Here is a 17147-nt window from a genome sequence, read left to right as displayed (position 1 = left end):
GGCAGCAGCTTGGAATGGAGAACCAAGATGAGAAGGTTAGACTTGTTCAGAGCTGACACCAGGGCAGGGTAGAGACAGGGAGGGGATGGCAAGTGAGGGAGAAGAGGTAGAGGGGGAAACCTCCTTCCCTGGCTTCCACTTGAGGGGCTAGTTCACCCCAGTACCTGGAGTCCAGGCTAATCAGAAGGAGGCATCATATGGGGAAATAACAGAGTCTGGAGCTCCAGAGGAGCCAGGAAGGAGAAAAAAGTCTGGAGCACTTCATCTGCCACATGCTGTCTTCGGGAAGGGAAAGAGTTTGGGACTGGCAGTGAAGCATTCCCAGCCCCCCACCCCTTTTATTCCAGTCAGAAACAAGGCACTAGCTCGACTAGAGACACAATTCCAAGGGTGTTTCTTGTAATATCTGTATGACAAATGGATTTGTTACACAGATTACTGTATATTCACTCACCTGTGTGTTTGCTGTTCATTAAATTTGTGGGGTGATTTAGTCAGCACCTCTTCTGTTCTAGAGCCATTTCTGGGTGCTGAGGCTAAGGATAGAGTTGGAAGGAAGGAAGGAAGGAAAGAAGGAAGGAAGGAAGGAAGGAAGGAAGGAAGGAAGAAAGGGGCCTGGATGCAAAGAACTGAGCTCTGGACAGGATTGGATAGGGTGCTGGTGAAGGAAGTTACTGGAAGGATGAGAATGGATGGCCTTACCGTGACATGTTCAACGCCAATGTGAACAAATGCCCATTCGAAAGAGGAAGAGCGTGAGTTGAGGACCAAGACATGGGCAGGGGCCAGGGCACAGTGGCTTTTCAGGGGGACTTTGGGATTCATTTGAGATGTAGTGGAAGCCTTTGAAGTGTTTTAGGGCAGAGTGTCACAGACACAGTGTGTATGAAAAGTTCAAAGCCATGTTGGCTGACAAGGGCCAATGGAAGGAGGCTGGTGCAGACTCCAGTAGGGTCCCTCGACTCTTTCCTCTGCAGACTCTCAAGCTTCATGTGGTAAAGACCTGAAATGACTTCTTCCTTCAGACATTCCAAGTCAGGTGAGGTCCATCTCAGAGTCCTGGTCAAGGAGAAATGGCCTGGCCTTGTACAGCAGAACATCACACAGGTGACACCTGTCACCCAGGGGAAAGTTTCAGGATATTAGACAAAGGAATTAAGCAAAAAGATAATCCTGATGAACAAACTTGCTTCCAAGACATCTCAGGCCTTCAGTATCACAAAGGGGGCTGGAGGTGGTGCCATAGCCCACAGTGGGGCAGTGATTTGGGGTCTCTCTGCTTTAAGGGGATATGTTCACTGTCCTTAGGAGGGCTCTTCCCTCACCTCAACTCTTCTAAACTCATCCTTAGATGGCAAGGACAAGAGTTGCCTTCTACCTTTCCTTCCTGATGCTTCCCCATCCCCAATGACCCGTGCTGCCGGGCATCTGATTGGGGAGGCTCCTCCCTGGAGGACTCCTGTCTGCCATGGAAAGACCACAGGAGACTTGATTCATTCAGGTCTCCAGTTCTGAGCCCACACAAGAAATGATGGTTGGATCCGTCATATCCCATGCCTATACAACACTATTTGTCTCACTCTCCATTTCAACTGATTCCCTCACAAAGGCCCTATTGCAATGAAGTCTCTGAAGATCTGTAAATGACCCTCAAGTCTTAGCTGGATCTGGCCACCGACCATCTGCCTAGCTTCACTACCGCTGTTCTCATTTCAGTCTCATAGGCATCATAAGCTTTCCAACCTGAGGGCCTTTGCACATGATTCTGCTTCCTGGAAGGTCTATTCTGCACACAGACTTGCTCCTTTTCTCCAGTGCTCATATAAGTTGGTGGCTTTTCCTAAGAAACCCTACTGGAGTAACTTTTTCCTTGTGTCACCTAATGTAACTCTATCTAATGTGTAATTCTTTTAGTAAATTGGGCATAATCTGCCATCATCTTATTTGACTGTTGAGTATCTTCTCTCTAGACTGTGAGGATAAAATTGGCTCCCAGTCTCTTCTCAGCTGTATCTGGTACCCAGCAGTGGTGCCTGGGATGAATGAGCAGCTTTAGTTGATAGTTGGGACAGGGACACAGATTCCTGGAACGATCAGGGCTCAGACTCTACATCTCTAATACTGTTTGTTTTTGTGCGTGTTGGTACTGGGGCTTGAACTCAGGGACTGGGCACTGTCCCAATGATAGTACTCTATCCCTTGGGCCACAGCTCTACTTATAGCTTTTCTTGCTGATTCACTGAAAGATTCTCACAATGTTTTTCTGCCTGGGCTGTCTTTGAACTACAGTCCTCAGACATCAGCCTCTCCAGACGTAGGTAGGATCAAAATTGTGAGCCACTGGTGCTTGGCTAAAATGTACATCATTTTCTTTGTTTTGTTTCTGTTTTAATCTGGATGAAGAAACAACTTTACTAGACACAGAGAAGCTGTCCTGGAAGACAGAATCACCACCCCTCACTCTGAGGACCCATCCAGAAAATTGGCTGCTGCCCCCTCAGCCCTCACACAGCCCATCCTAGACACCACATGAGTCTATGCCTGCCCCGGTGCCAGCTGGCGTCTGTTCACCACCCTAAATCACACAGTCAGCCCCTGGTAGGAGGGGAACCAGGCCCTGGCCATAGATCACGGGCTCAGGACACCTATCCTAGATGACCAACTCTATGAAGCCTCTGAGCACCCGGGGACATGCGCTGAAGCTCTTCGCTGAGCATTGGCTTGGGAAATAGTTGTCCTCATCTCTACCGGGAAGGCTGCCTTTCTTTCTTGCCAAATTTTACTTTTTAAATATTTTATTGTCAGGGTAATGGTATAGAGGGGCTACAGTTATATTCGCCAGGCAGTAGGTGCATTACTTCTCACACATTGATACCCCTTCTCATGGTTTGTGTCCCCATTTTCCTCTCCCCAGCCCTTCCCAATCATCTTGTTTTTTTCTCCCCTTCCTTTCCTATTTAGGCTGCCTTTTTTCTTGTCCCTTATCTCTCTCTTTCCTTCTCATTCTATTTTCCCCTTCTTCTTCCCCCCCTCTTATTCCCTTCTTGTTTTTCTCAGGGAGGTGAGGTTTGCTGTTCTCCTTTAGAAAAATACCAAAGCCAGGTAAAGGGAGGCAAAGTACAAGGGGGGGGGGCGCTGCACACAGTACAAGTGTGCTGAATGCGAGAGTGAAGGAGACAAGAGAGAAATGTGGCCTGCTTCTGCTAAACCCTAGGCAGGGACCCAGCAGGATGGGGGTAGGAGAAGGGAGAACATGGCTTTAGAGCTGAGTTGGACTGAGTTGGAATCCTGACTTGTACTTTTCAAGGCATTGTGGGTAATGGTCACAGCACCTGGAGATGAGGGTGGGCTCTAGAGACCCCTGGTCCCAGTGGCTTTCCTGTGTCCTAGAAACTAGCACCTGTCTCCTCTTCCCTTTTTCTCTTGTCCAACAACACCGTCATGGAGAAGGGAGCAAATGAGTAGTGTGGAATGCCTGGCAAACTGCAAAGCATCCTGCAGACAGACAGCCATGTTTATGACCATCTGTCTTGGACACAGCAGCCCAGGGAGGGAAGGGGTTCCAAGGTCAGCTGCCTCCACAGTCAGGCCTTTGGGATTGGTTCTGGGCCATGCCTCGCTTCACTCCCATGTTTCCCTCTTTCTGTTGAGTTCACCCTCCCTGACCCCTGCAGTGCCTCTTTCCCCATCACCTCAAATCTCTTTCTCTTCCTCAACTCTTTGTAAACTCCATCTCCTCCCATCCCACTTCCTAGCAAGTGGGGCCAGAGGGCAGAGCACAAAGCTTAGTCTTTTCAGAAATGCAAGGGTCAGCTCTTGAATGAATGACCTAGAACCCTTTGCCAGGGCTGGACTCGTAGCATCACAGAATATCAGAAGAGGAAGGCAGCTGAGGGTGGGGAGGTAGAGAGAGGTGATCCAGCGATGTGGTCCAATGGCAGGAGAAGGGTCAGGGCTCTCGGGCACAATGATTCTTTCTTGGAACAGATTCTTGGGTTCCAACCTCTGGCAAGTCCTTGTCGGGTTAGAGGGATGAGGAAAAAGAACATCTCTATCTTTAGGGAGGTGATGGCACTGCTGTGGGTTTTGAAGAATACCACTTTACACGTAGAAAACATCCTACTTTTCTGACTCACTTTGTATTTTTAGGTGAGGCCAGTGGGAGACTTCCCAGATATCCAGGAGGCAGTAGCAGAGGACAGAGGAGATTCTAGATTGGGTCACATTCCTGGACTTCCCTTTTCTTCCTTTCGTCATTGGAGGGTAACAGTGCTACTCACAAGGTTGCTGGGCAACCAGAAGAGAACATCTTGGCACAAGTGGTTTGTAGAAAGTAGAAGGAGCAGGAAGGGAAGCTCTACAGACAGGATGCCTGGGCCTAGACCACAGCTCTATAGTTCTTACCTAGGCTTTATGGCTTTACTCTTCATCTGTAAAATGGGAAAGGATGAGCCACCTACCACCTGAGATTCAGGGAGAAATCTATGAGATCATGGAAGTTGCCACCAGATAGAAAGATGGTTAGTGCCCAAGAGACAGATAAGAGAGATGTGAAGCTCTGGGGTCTTCTCTGATCATCATTTCCTATACACCTACTAAGTGTTCCACATGCTTCCAGGACAGAGAAGAAATTAATAGTGGCCAAAACAGATCTCTGCACATATGGGCAAATAGTCATATTAATGTCAGACACACAGCATGGTCCTTCTCAAGTGCTGATTGGTCTAAGACTAAAAGGAAAACAGCGCATGGGTATTGGGCTGTGAGAGATGGAGAGACTGGGCTTGCTCAGTGTTCACAAGGCTGCTGGACCCTAGGAGTGAGGCCTGAGAAGAGAGTCCAGTAAAGGAACAAGCTATATTTAGAGATGCCATGTTTGAAAGGGTACCAGGCTCGGAGCAGCAGGTTCAAAGTCTACTAGTGTGTCCAGAGCTCAGGAAGATGAAGATCTGGGAGACAGAAGGAGAGAGAGGGAGAGGGACAGAAAGGGAGAAGGGGAGAAAGGGAGAGGGAAAGAAAGAGAGAGAGAAAGAAAGGGAGAGGGAGAGGAAAGGAGAGGGAGAGGAAGAAGGAGGAAGAGGGAAGGAGAGGGAGAGAAGGAGGGAAGGAGAGGGAGAGAAAGAGGGAGGAACAAGAGAAAGACAGCTAAAGAAGGAGAAACAGCCCCTCAAGATGGGGCAGAAACTTAAGTGGGGTAGAATTTTTTCTTTCTGTCTGCTCTTTTTTTTTTTTACCAAATATATGAAGAATAAAAATGAACTTAGGAGCTCTGCCAACTTCCCTTTTAAAAAAATCTCTTCACAATATCTCATCATGGAGCTGCATTTGGGAAATATTGCCACAGAGGAGAGATAACAAGCAGGAGAGATGGAAGCTCTAATGCCACAGCCTCATGGGAGGTGCTGGTGGGACACTATGTCCTGGACAGAGAAGATTCTAGGGTGGTAATCTGCATGACAGTTCCACTGTCAACCCGAGCCTGGCCATACTAGCATAACCTCACAGGGAGGTGCTTGAGCGCCAGCTCACTTCTCCCGTCCAGGCACCTTCTGATGTCCTCTTAGGCACATTTCATTCATCTGATGGATCTTCAGCTGCCTTTTGTTTTTCTTTTCTTGTGTACTGGGGCTTGAACTCAGGGCCTTATGCTCTCACTGGGCTTTTCTACCCAAGGCTGGCACTCTACTGCTTGAGCCGCAGTACTACTTCCAGCTTTTTGCTAGTTAATTGAGATATAAGATCTTTTTGGATTTGTTTGCTTGGGCTGGCTTCCAAATGTGATTTTTAGATCACAGCTTCCTGAGTAGCTAGGGTTAGAGATGAGGGTTACCAGTGTTTGGCTGAATGGAAACCATTGTTGTTGTTGTCTTCCCCTCCCTCCCTCCCTCCCTCCCTTCCTTCCTGCCTTCCTTCCTTCCTTCACTTTTTGTTGGGTCCCAAACTCAGTACCTGATGCACTGGCACATTGGCTAGTGCTCTATCCACTGAGCCAAGCCTCCAGCCCCTTTTGAACTTTAAAAAATATTATCTTTAAGCACTGTACAAATAAGTTGCCCTTTAACAAAGCAGTTCATAAATACTATTTGTAGATAGATAGGTAGATCAAGGATCAAATGTTATCCCTTTCAACATTTTCATCAGTCCCTCCCCTACCCAGCTCTTCCATCACTCTTCTTAAAAACTTAAGAAGGATACACGTTGAATTCTTGACTGCATTCTCCACCTCTTTGTTTGTCTCCCCTTTTCAAATTGACCTTTTGAGTACCTATTTACTGGTGTTAATTTTGTTGAACTTTGACATTGCCCTTTTAATTACACTATTTGCCTTAGTAATTACACTATTTGAAGTCTGTCTTGAATCTACTATATTTCAATTACAACAGTTGTCTATGCTTGCATACTGTCTAATATATTTATTTGTAAGTTTATAATTGAAATATAGCCTCTACATATATAGGATAACACACATACTTTGTCTCTCTGGGCCTGATTAACATCACTTACCATAATTTTTCCATGTCTTTTGATTTCTTTATAAATGCTACAATATTATTCTTTACAATAGATGAGTAATGTGTGTGTGTGTGTGTGTGTGTGTGTGTGTGTGTGTGTGTGTGCGTACCACATTTTCTTAATCCATTTATCCATTGAGGGACATCTGGGCTACTTCTATACCTTGGCTATGGTGAAAAGTGCTGCAGTGAACATGGCTGTGTTCACTGTCACTTGGCTTTACTGTCACTTGGCTTGTGGTTTTTTGGGTAAATGCTCAGGAATAGATTTGCTGCATCATAGTGTAGTTCTTCGTTTAATTTTTGAGAGACCTCCATACTTCTTTCCAGAGTGATTGAACAAGTTCACATTCCCAGCAACAGTGCATTAGTGCATTCCCTTTTGAACACATCCTTTCCAGCTTTGGTTGTCCTTTTCAGTTGCTTCTTGAACCTACTCTACATGCTGACCCCATTTTAGTGTGCTGTGCCATCTCCCCAACACTCAGACACTCAACATCAGCTGCCACTCAGGGACTCATGCATATTGGGTACATACTATTCATCCAAACCACACCTCCAGTTTCATTCTGCTCACCGTTGGACTGGCACCTTAGAACTGAGATCCTGGGTTAGCAGATATTGTCTAGTCTCCATCCTCCCTCAGTCACCCCCACTACAGGTTGTTACAGACCCTTCAGGTACCTGTGCTCATCTGAGCATGCTTGCTGTGTTTCCTCCCTGGAATGTCCTTGTTGCCTTTGAATGACCCAAGACTCCTTCTCTGAGATCACATTTCAGTCAGGAATACTGTTTCCCATGATGCCAAGCAGACCTTCCATTGTGAGAGCATTATCTGTTCACTAGGCTAACAGAAGTCTTCACTGCTTTCTTAGAGTCTCTCCTCTCTTATCTTGGTCAATGTGTGAATCCTCCATTGAAGGGTTAGAGGGTTAAACAGGGGGGCCAGCCATTGTGACCTGTTGTTAAATGGTTGATATCTCTAGAGAGCTTCTGAATAAATTGCACATATAATCAGTAGAGGAGATTGAAAGTTCAGAGGTCCTTGGCAATCTGTCATTTGGATGAGGTGGTAGAGATCGGGAAAGGAAGTTCCATGAAGCTTTGTGAGCAGATAAAGCACAAGTCCTTTGTTTTCTTTGCACAGCCCAAGTAATGACTACAGGGGATGGAATGGCTCTTGTGTGACATCTGCTCCTCATTAAGCAGGGCCATTGGAACAGCTGGACTAGCATCCGGACTGGCTTGTGTACCAGTCAGTACATGGCTGGAATCTCACTGATCTGGTGCTGTAGGACCCAGGACATGTGACTCCAATAGATATCTAAATTTCCTTAAAGGCTTCTGAGAATTCCTTGGGCTGAGAAGGCCAAGAAGTCTAGTTTCCTGTCATCCTGGCTCTCTCCTATTTTGAGAAAAGGCATCAACTTCTAGTTTGTGATGATTGGGAAGTGGGTAGAAGAGGCAGTCATAGCACAGCTATGAGTATAGACATCTCCCCCTTAAAACGCCCTGTACTACCATCCATGCTTTCTTCATCACCTGGAGGCCTCTCAGCCATCTTGATGGGTCCTTGTATTAATTATTCAGGGCTGCCAGGACAACATGTCACACACTGAAGGTCTTCAGACAACAGATACCTATTTTTTCACTCTTCTGGAGGCTGGTGATACAAAATCAGAGTGTTGGCAAGGCCATAATTCCTTCTGATCCTCTTGTAGTTTGTGAGCACTCCAGGAGTTCCTTGACTATGGTGGCCCAGCCACAATCTGTATCTATCTCTGTTTATGTCATCACATGCCATCTTCCTTCTGTGTCATGGTATCATCCCTCCTTATCTGTCTCCATTCAACACTTTCTTCCTTGCATTTCTGCTGTCCTACCAGTCACACAGGGTCAGGATCCATCCTAGCTATCTTAATGCCATCATAGCTTTATTACACTTGCAAAGAACTTCTTCTTCTTCTTCTTTTTTTTAATGTGGCCCACAAGTTCAGGTTCACAGGGGTTAGGCTCACAGAAGGTGGGACTTCAATTACTTTTATGGGAAGACCACAATAATTCACTCCACTCAAGTCTTGTTCCCTTTTCTTCTCATGCTCATCTCTCTGTCCTCATTCTTTACCCCTTGTTTCATACCTCTTCTCTGTTTCATATAGTCTTTTCTCCTTTCTGGATACCTCCTGGTAGATCCCATTCTCACTTATTTAACACCATCAGAATGACCATGGCTTTTTAACTTAGCAAGATCCATTCTCTCCAGGAGCTAGACTTGCAGCTCTTCTTATTGCACATATATGCAATTGGGATTATCTTATATCTACCTCAACATCCCTTGCTTTAAAAATAATTCTTTGCCAGAAATTAACCACAGTAGTTCCAAAATCAGCAAGTATACTCCTCCAGCATGCATCAGAAGGGGCTATGCACACTCCAGTATGTCTCCTCCATGATTTAATGAATCCTTAATTGTTGGGCACTTAGACTGCTTCTGCTTTAGTACTGCTGACAGTATTGTCCTGAAAAGCATGAACACACACACACACACACACACACACACACACACACACACACACACAGTGGGTACAGAAAGGAGTATATATTAATTATATAAATTGTGTGTTTTCCATGCATGCACAGAAGCTACTTTGATCGAACTCACCCCCTGTACTACTCTTGGAATTTGGCTTTCCTCCGTGGGCTATTTTGAATTCATGTTCTCTGGGTATAAAGGAGGTTCACACTTTGTCCAGCCAGCAAAATTACTGTAGCCAGAACTAAAGATGGGGGCAAGTCCCTGACACAGCACCTTACACTGTCTGTTAATAGGCTCAAGTGATGGTCTCTGCTGCCTTAAATCTACAAGCCTATCTCATCATAGGAGGAAACGGATGGCTCCCATCCTGGAGTCAGTGTTTGGAAACATACAACAAAAGAGAAGCTTTATTAACACTGGAAATGTACTCTCAGCTCAGGTTTCCCTTTCAACACTCGTCTTGTTCATCTCACAGCTCAATGAACTGTTAACGTCACATATATCTTTTGTTCCAGCAGCAAATCCAGCAGTTACTCTGATTTCTGCTAACTGCAGACAGATGACATTGAGTTTTTCTCAGAGCCAGGAGAAAAGGGAAGGAGAAAAGTCTGTGAGGATGGTCCTTCTTGGGCTGCAGTGGGGTGGGGCAGGATGGTTCACTGCTGCTCTGAACCCATAAGACATCAGATGACTAACTTCTGATGGTGTGATTGAAAATTCCAGCTCCTATTTCTGGGTAAATTAGGACTTTCATTTAATCTATTTTCTGGCCAGAAATGGCTCAATTAACCACAGCTACATTTTCTACACCAAAGGAGAAGCTGAGAGCCAGTAGATCACTAGAGAAGAAGGGATGCCATCCATTTTCATTTGTTGAGATTCTAACAAATGTCAAGTTTGAAGACAAAAGTCATGGCTTCCGTCTACTTGCCTGAATAGGCTGATATCTCCTTGGCTTGACCTTGAGGGCTTACTAGCTGATGCCAGCCCTTGCTTCTAATCCTTGCTCTAAGTCTCTCTGAGGACCTGTTAGAAACTTCCCTGGCCTGCTCCAAATGGCATAATGCATTAGGAAGCAGAGGGGTACACCCTCTCTCCGGCTTTTGCCATACTATTCAAGTTCAGAAGAGCTCTCTCAACCTCTGTGACCTTTCTTGAATCCAACACTATTTTTAAGCCACTTCCCAAAGACATGGTAATGGGGCTGGAATTCCCAGAGTCAAGTTCAGGTCTAGCAAGCAATCACAGCTTTGGAATCAAAACACAGGGGCTCAAATTCTTCCTGTGATGTTTTTCAATGCTGTCTTTGGGGGTGAATCAAGGTCTTCCCTCGCCCGTAAAATGGGGCCCCATGGCAGATCTAACTCCTGTTCACCTGCACAGACTTCTGCCGCTATCAAAGGACAAGTAGATGAAAGGGTATTTTCAAAAGTGTTCTCTGAAGGGATTCATCATTTTCTGAAAGACAAGGGAGAGTGGAGACTTGAAGTGTGGCGGATATGAGATTGAGTACTGCTTTACTTCTTCTCTGCGTGGATTTTCCTTGACTGTACTATTTGTAACAGTTAACATACAAGATCAGGGGCTCTGTGATATCCTATTGTTTGATGGAGGCCACTGTACTAGTTTGTAGCAACCTTCAGAGAATGGAACCATGTCTATTCTCATTATGGTACAGGGGAAACTAAGGCACAGAGCGAGGTTGTGATAAAGATCACCCAGTTAGTGGGTACCATAATTGGAGGTGGACATCTAATGTCCACTGTGTGTGTGTGTATGTCTGTGTGTGTGTGTGCGTGCACATATGCATGCACCAGTACTAGGTCTTGAACACAGGATCTGGGTGCTGTTCCTGAGTAGCTAGGATTACAGGCGTGAGCCACTGCACCGGTCTTTGCTTTCTAACACGTTAGGTTCATCTTGTACTTGAGTGTTTCAGCCCTAAAACAACCCATTCCAACAAATGCCCTGTGATTCCTGCAAATGAAGGGTGGGAATTAGAAAGTGACATCTGCGTGTGCAGTGTTTTTGTGTCTACCCGATCCTGTAGTCACTGGGAGGAGTTGAGAGCACGAACTTGCTGATGTTCACACATCCATCCACCTATCTAAATCAGAAATGTATGTTGATGCTTCTAATTTGTATGCAACACTGATTTGATGGTGTTCATTTCAACCTTTCTCTTTCATGTATTTTAACATCCTCTGTCAGCAAGCAACCTGATTCTTCAAATTCTCATTTCTTACCTACCCTGTTTTTGATCAATCACCTAGTTAGATGATGGACTAGCCATGTTTATCATTTCCCCAACTGTGGTTGCTATCTGGGTACCAGGTTCTCCACGACCCTCCGTCTATGAAGGGAATTTCAGGGAGGGGTCCCTAGTGTGAAAGGAAGGTCCCTTCACTGGGCCATTGTAGAAGGGGGTTATGGTGACTTTCCTATCTACTCATGTGTATTTATTAACCATCTGGATGTTGGAACCACACAGGTAAGTAAGCAAGCCTTGGCTTGAACCTCAGAATCCTTACTATCATAAGGAAGGCAGACATGGGAACTGATAATGCCAACCATAATGTTAAATGTGCTCCAAGAGCCTTGGCTGTGTTATTGACTCAGGGTGTGTGGGGGCAGGGAGAGGGACCTTGTTGACTATGTGTTGGCCAAGTAGATAAGGAGAGTGTGGACTGGGGCAGGGGGTTTGAGCAGAAGGGGAGGCAAGCTGCAGGTAAGGAAGCATGAGAAGTCTGTGGATTGGGAGGACAGCCTCCCACCCACACCAGCCTTTGACAGTGAAGAAGGTGACACTTGAAGGTCAAAAACTGGCCCGCAGAGGCAGAGATGTGAGCTCACCTGGAATGTAAATGTAAATATAGCATTCCATTCAGGTTACAGACATTTAAATCTTTTATTGTCTTTTTTTGGGGGGGGGGTATCACTATGTGGTCTAGGCCACCATGAACTCTCAATCTTCCTGTGTCAGCCTCTCAAGTGCTAAGATTATAGACATTCAACCCTACACCTGCCAGGGAATAAACTAGGGTTTTTGTTTGTTTGTTTTTTGGTCATTTTTTTTTTGGTTCTGGAATTGAACTCAGGGCCTCAAGTGCTAGGCAACTCTTTTGCCATTTTATTATGTCCCCAGACTTTAAATTTTAATGTAGTATTGATTCACACACACACACCTAGCTAATTAAAAAATTCATATACACTTAGTTAAAAATAAAAGACAGCGCAATATCTTCCAGACCCTTAATCTCTTTGGGAGTTATCTTAGTTCAGGTTTGACAGAATGACATGCAGCTGTCTATATAGATGTAGGCAGGTGACTGACAAGGCAGTACTTACTATGACAAGGGACCAGGGCCAATTGACCAGCTGACCACTACTCATATGTAAGAAGTCACAGGCAAAAATCTGAGTTTTGTCCTCCTAGATGAGCAACCTCTTGCATTCAGGTTTTGTGGTCTGCTCGGATGTGGTTATTGCTTCTTCTAATCCAGAGAGACTTGGGTCCTGGTAACGTTTCTAGTGAATGGCGACATCCATCAATGATTATTAATTTCTTATGTTAGCCTGCCCAAATCCAACATTTCCACTTATTTCTAAATATCATTTGATACCATCAAAGATCACTTGTCTTTGGCAGCCTGGCCCAAGAGCAGAGTAGAAGAAGAAAGGAACATTTTTCTTGGAGTCCTCTTTAATAATAATAATAATAATAATAATAATAATAATAAAGCTTTTAGAATCATATCTGCCATTGAGGTACCTGGAGATAGTAATTATGGATTTGTCATGATTTTCTGTACCTGGGCCAAATACTTCCTCTGTGCAGGCCGTGGAAGAGAAAGTTGGAGACATAAATTGGTGTTGTAAACAAGCTCTCAAGGGCAATGTTTTCTTGAGACCAGAAATTGTTTACAAGCTCTGTGGGAACATTATTTACATAAAACAATCACTATGCTCATTACCCAAGCAAGCTCACTTATTCATTAAAACAGGTACCTGCAGGACTTGGCAAACCCTTTGTGTGTGAGGCTCTGTGGTTTCCCCTTCCTCTGCAGGGTTGATAGTCATTCCTTCATCTCTCCAATCTGGTGGTAGCCACAGGTGTCCCTCACAGAGACCAACTTTGGATACATTTCATGGTTTAATTTTTACCGCTACCTGCCAAGGTTGGCCTATGAAGAAAGGGAAGCTCCCAGGTATGGGGTGCTTTGTTAAAGGCTTGCTAGCCGGTGAGCAGTGGAGCTGGCTGGCAAGCCTTCTCTGGAGAAAAGGAGGAAGGTAAAGCTTGCATGCTTCATGCACTAGAAGGACAGGCAGGAACACAATGTGCGCATGTACACTGACTGGTTCATCTCTACTCAGTTGTGGCCCTAGCAAAGGGTAAGGGGCCCCCAAATGTTTGTGGAAAAAGATGTTGCAGTGAGTCAACAGTAGCTCATGCCTGAGAGTCTGAGTGGGAATGTACTTAACCTGTCTATGCTTACAAGTCTCTGCCTCTCTGTCTTTATCCTTTCTCTATGCCTTTCTATCTCTGCCTCTGTCTTTCTGCTTCTGTCTCTCTGTCTCTGTCTCTGTCTCTGTCTGTCTGTCTGTCTGTCTGTCTGTCTGTCTCTCTCTCTCTCTATTTCTCTGACTTTTGGTAGGCTTTTGACTGGGGAGATCAGACTTCTACGGTGGGCTGGCCCTGTGCCAGCCACTGTGATCATGACCTGGTCACTGAGGCCCAAGTGAATGTCTGTGACAGGGCATGATTGGTTCCAGGGTTTGGGCAAGACTGGGATACAAGGGTCTGGTAGGGCCCCAAGGCCTGGTGGAAGGGGCAACTGGTTTAGGTTTGATTTGAAGTGTTTTCGTGAGTCAGAATGGTCCATACCTAGAAGCCTCCAGAAGAACAGCAGCAGCAAAGAAGCCACTGATATCTACTGAGCCTTTGCCATTTTCCAGGACCTCTCCAGGTACAGGTGAGCTGACCACGCTCAGCGTCACACCAGGCCTCTAGGGCAGCCTTCTTCCCATTTTTCTTATCTTTTTTGTGGGTCATGGGGCTCAAACTCAGCCAGGGCGCTGTCCCTGAGCTCTTTAGCTCAAAGCTACCACTCTACCCCTGGGCCTGGGCACTGTTCGTGAGCTCTTTCAGCTCAAGGCTACCACCCTACCCTTGAGCCAAGCCCCACTTCCCCTTTTCTAGAGATTAACTGGCAATAGAGTCTCAGGTCCTTTTGTGCTTGGGTTGGCTTTGAACTGTGATCCTCAGATCTCAGCCTCCAGGGTAGCTAGGATTACAGGTGTGACTCACTTTGCCCGGCCCCTTCTTCCCATTTTACACTGAGGAAAACCAAGCTCAAGTTATGGAGCAACTTCACAAAGTTTATGCCACACACACACACACACACACACATGCACGCACGCACGCACACACACACACACACACACACACACACACACACACACATCAATGAGTCATGTGCTGATGGCTCATGTCTGTACTCCTAGCTACTCAGGAGTCTGAGACTGGAGAACCACAGCTGGAAGCCAGCCAAGCAGAAAAGTCTAAGAGACTCCATTTTCAAAATAACTAGCAAAAAGCAGAGGGCAGAGGGATGGTTCAAGTGGTAAAATGCCAGCTTTAATAAAACCAAGCAAGAGCATGAACTCTTGTATTCAAGCCTGGTACCAACATAGGTGCTCATATGCAAGTATGCATGCACACACACACACACACACACACACATACACACATACACACACACACACACACACACACACACACACAGTTGCAAGGCAGGATGAACTTATACTGCTTACAAATCAAGGCCCTCAAGCCTCTCAGAACTCCACATACTGACTCAAGGTCAAAAAATTCCTGCTATCTGCTTCCTTGTCCCAGGGCACCATGGGAGCTCATATGGCTGTTGACAACAGCCAAATGCCATCTGCCATGGGGCCAGGAATTTGGCCTAGTGGTAAAGTGTTTGCCTAGAATGTACAAATACCCCAGTTGAATTCCTTTGTATCACATAAATAGAAAAGGCCGAAGTGGTACTGTAGCTCAAGAGGTAGAGCTCTAGCCTTGAGAAAGCTCAAGGACAGTGCTCAGGCCCTGAGTTCAAGCCTCAGGACTGGCAAAAAAATAAGTGCCATCTGCCCCTTCTTCTAGTTCAAGTTCAGCCACAGGAATCCAGATACGCTCCTCAGACAAGCTGTCTAGCCTGACCTGTTTCTAAGCAGCCTGCCACCAGCTTCCCCACACCAGCAGCCTCAGCCACAATACCTTTCAGCTGTGCTCCTCCCCCATGCCACTCCATACCCATGCCTGTGTTGGAATGTGTGTTCTGTCCATACCAGCTGGGTGACTTCCAGCAGGCTTCTTGGCCTCTCTGAACACCCAGTTTTTCAATTGCAAAATGAGATGTAGTAGATAACAGATACAACAAACTTTAAAGAGTCTGGATGAAATGACATACAGCCTGGTACCTAGCCAGAGTTGTGCACTCCATTGCTTTTGAACCCTGTTTGCATTACAAATAGGAAGGCATTTATTCAGTTTCAAGGTTGCCCCACCATGTAGAGCAAAGAAGGGTATTGGATTAAAGACCTTTCCACTCTCCTGAGCTCCTGGCTCCTGGGTTTTGATGCTGTGTTTGCATTGGTCATAGCTTCTGAGATTGCTCCAGGTTGTGGTTTCAGGCAGGCAGCTACTTAGTAAAGGCCAGGCTTATCAAAACACTGGTGGATTTGAAGCAGGACCAGCAGGAAGAAAGAAATTCTGTGGAGATCCTTTGAGTTTCTCTGGGCAGAACAGACCAGGTGATGGGGTGGGGGTGATGGTAGACAGAGAAACCATTCTGAAAGAAAGCATGAGTGTGGTCAGATTACATCTTGCTTATTGTGTGCTCGATAAATGTCAGTTGTATGACTTGTAGTTCCTTCTGCTCACTGCATGAGGTCTCTCTTCAGACAAAGCTCCACTTGCTGTCTTCATAAAGTGCTAACTAACCAAGCATCATTCTCCCTTGCCATTGCTCACCTAATGCCCCTTGGCTGGAATTCCTTATCCCTACCCCCTATCTCAGGCCCTGGGAGAGACCTGCTAGGACCTGAAAAGAACCCATGAGTTTCCTGACTTGGGCTTTCGTTAGGGAAAAGTTCACACTGAGGAAGATGGAGGCATCTGAATGTCATGAAGCTGCTAGGGCCTTTCTTTGCCCTTCAGACAAGAGGGGGCTGGAGTCTGGGCCCTTCAACTATTTTGAATCAGTCCTTGCCTGAAAGTACTTTCACCCTAGAAATGGTGGGCATCAGTCCTCAGTACTCACTAACCTGACCTCTGTTCCCATCTGCAGTGTGGCTGCAGAAGGCTGCTGTGAGACCCTTCCTGGATGTTTCTGAGTCCTCTTTATCTTCCTTCTCAGCACTAGCCACCTTGAATGGCCTGCTCATTGTCTTCTTCTCCCACTGGGATGTAAGTCATGCCTTCAGCTAATTGCAGTAGTTCCCCAAACCATACCTAGCTTATACACCCTGCTGGATAAACAGGTTGAAAGGTTTTGTTTTGTGAATATCTCAAACAGCTAGTCCAGGGGATTACTTACAGGACCCCACTTGCTTGCTGGACGAATGAATGAGCCAATGCAGGAACAGAGGCACAGAGCAAAAGCCTACCCACATTAAAGTCTGAAACAGAAAACAAAACTCCAATTCAAGGGATTCCTCCTTCTTTCTTTCATTGCCCCTCCCACTTCCCCAACTACAGTGGTCTTATTAAGACTTGCTTTAAAGAGCAAAAGCACAGTTTGATCTTTAGTCTCTACCATCATTCACTGCTACCTCTGCTCTCAGCCATAGCATCCCTGATTCTGCAGATGGTGGCTTGGAGATGTCCACAAATCCCAGGCTAGCCAACTTAGGAATCCAAGTGACCTCTGCCCCAGGCATCTCCCATTGCCCACTAACTCCATGGTCATTCTTTATTGGGGAGATAGCCCCACACCATTCTCCATCCCCCACTCTGTTTGCCAGGCTCACTTCCAGCCTGTTTCATATGGATTAGGCTGGGCTTGCCAGTCCTCATATGCTTCTCAGTGCAT

This window comes from Megascapheus bottae, chromosome 3 (assembly GCF_031878675.1).
Source record: "Megascapheus bottae isolate mThoBot1 chromosome 3, mThoBot2.hap1, whole genome shotgun sequence".
NCBI classification, from domain to species: domain Eukaryota; kingdom Metazoa; phylum Chordata; class Mammalia; order Rodentia; family Geomyidae; genus Megascapheus; species Megascapheus bottae.
The sequence above is the reverse complement of the archived record's forward strand: the minus strand, read 5'-3'. Positions refer to the sequence as shown.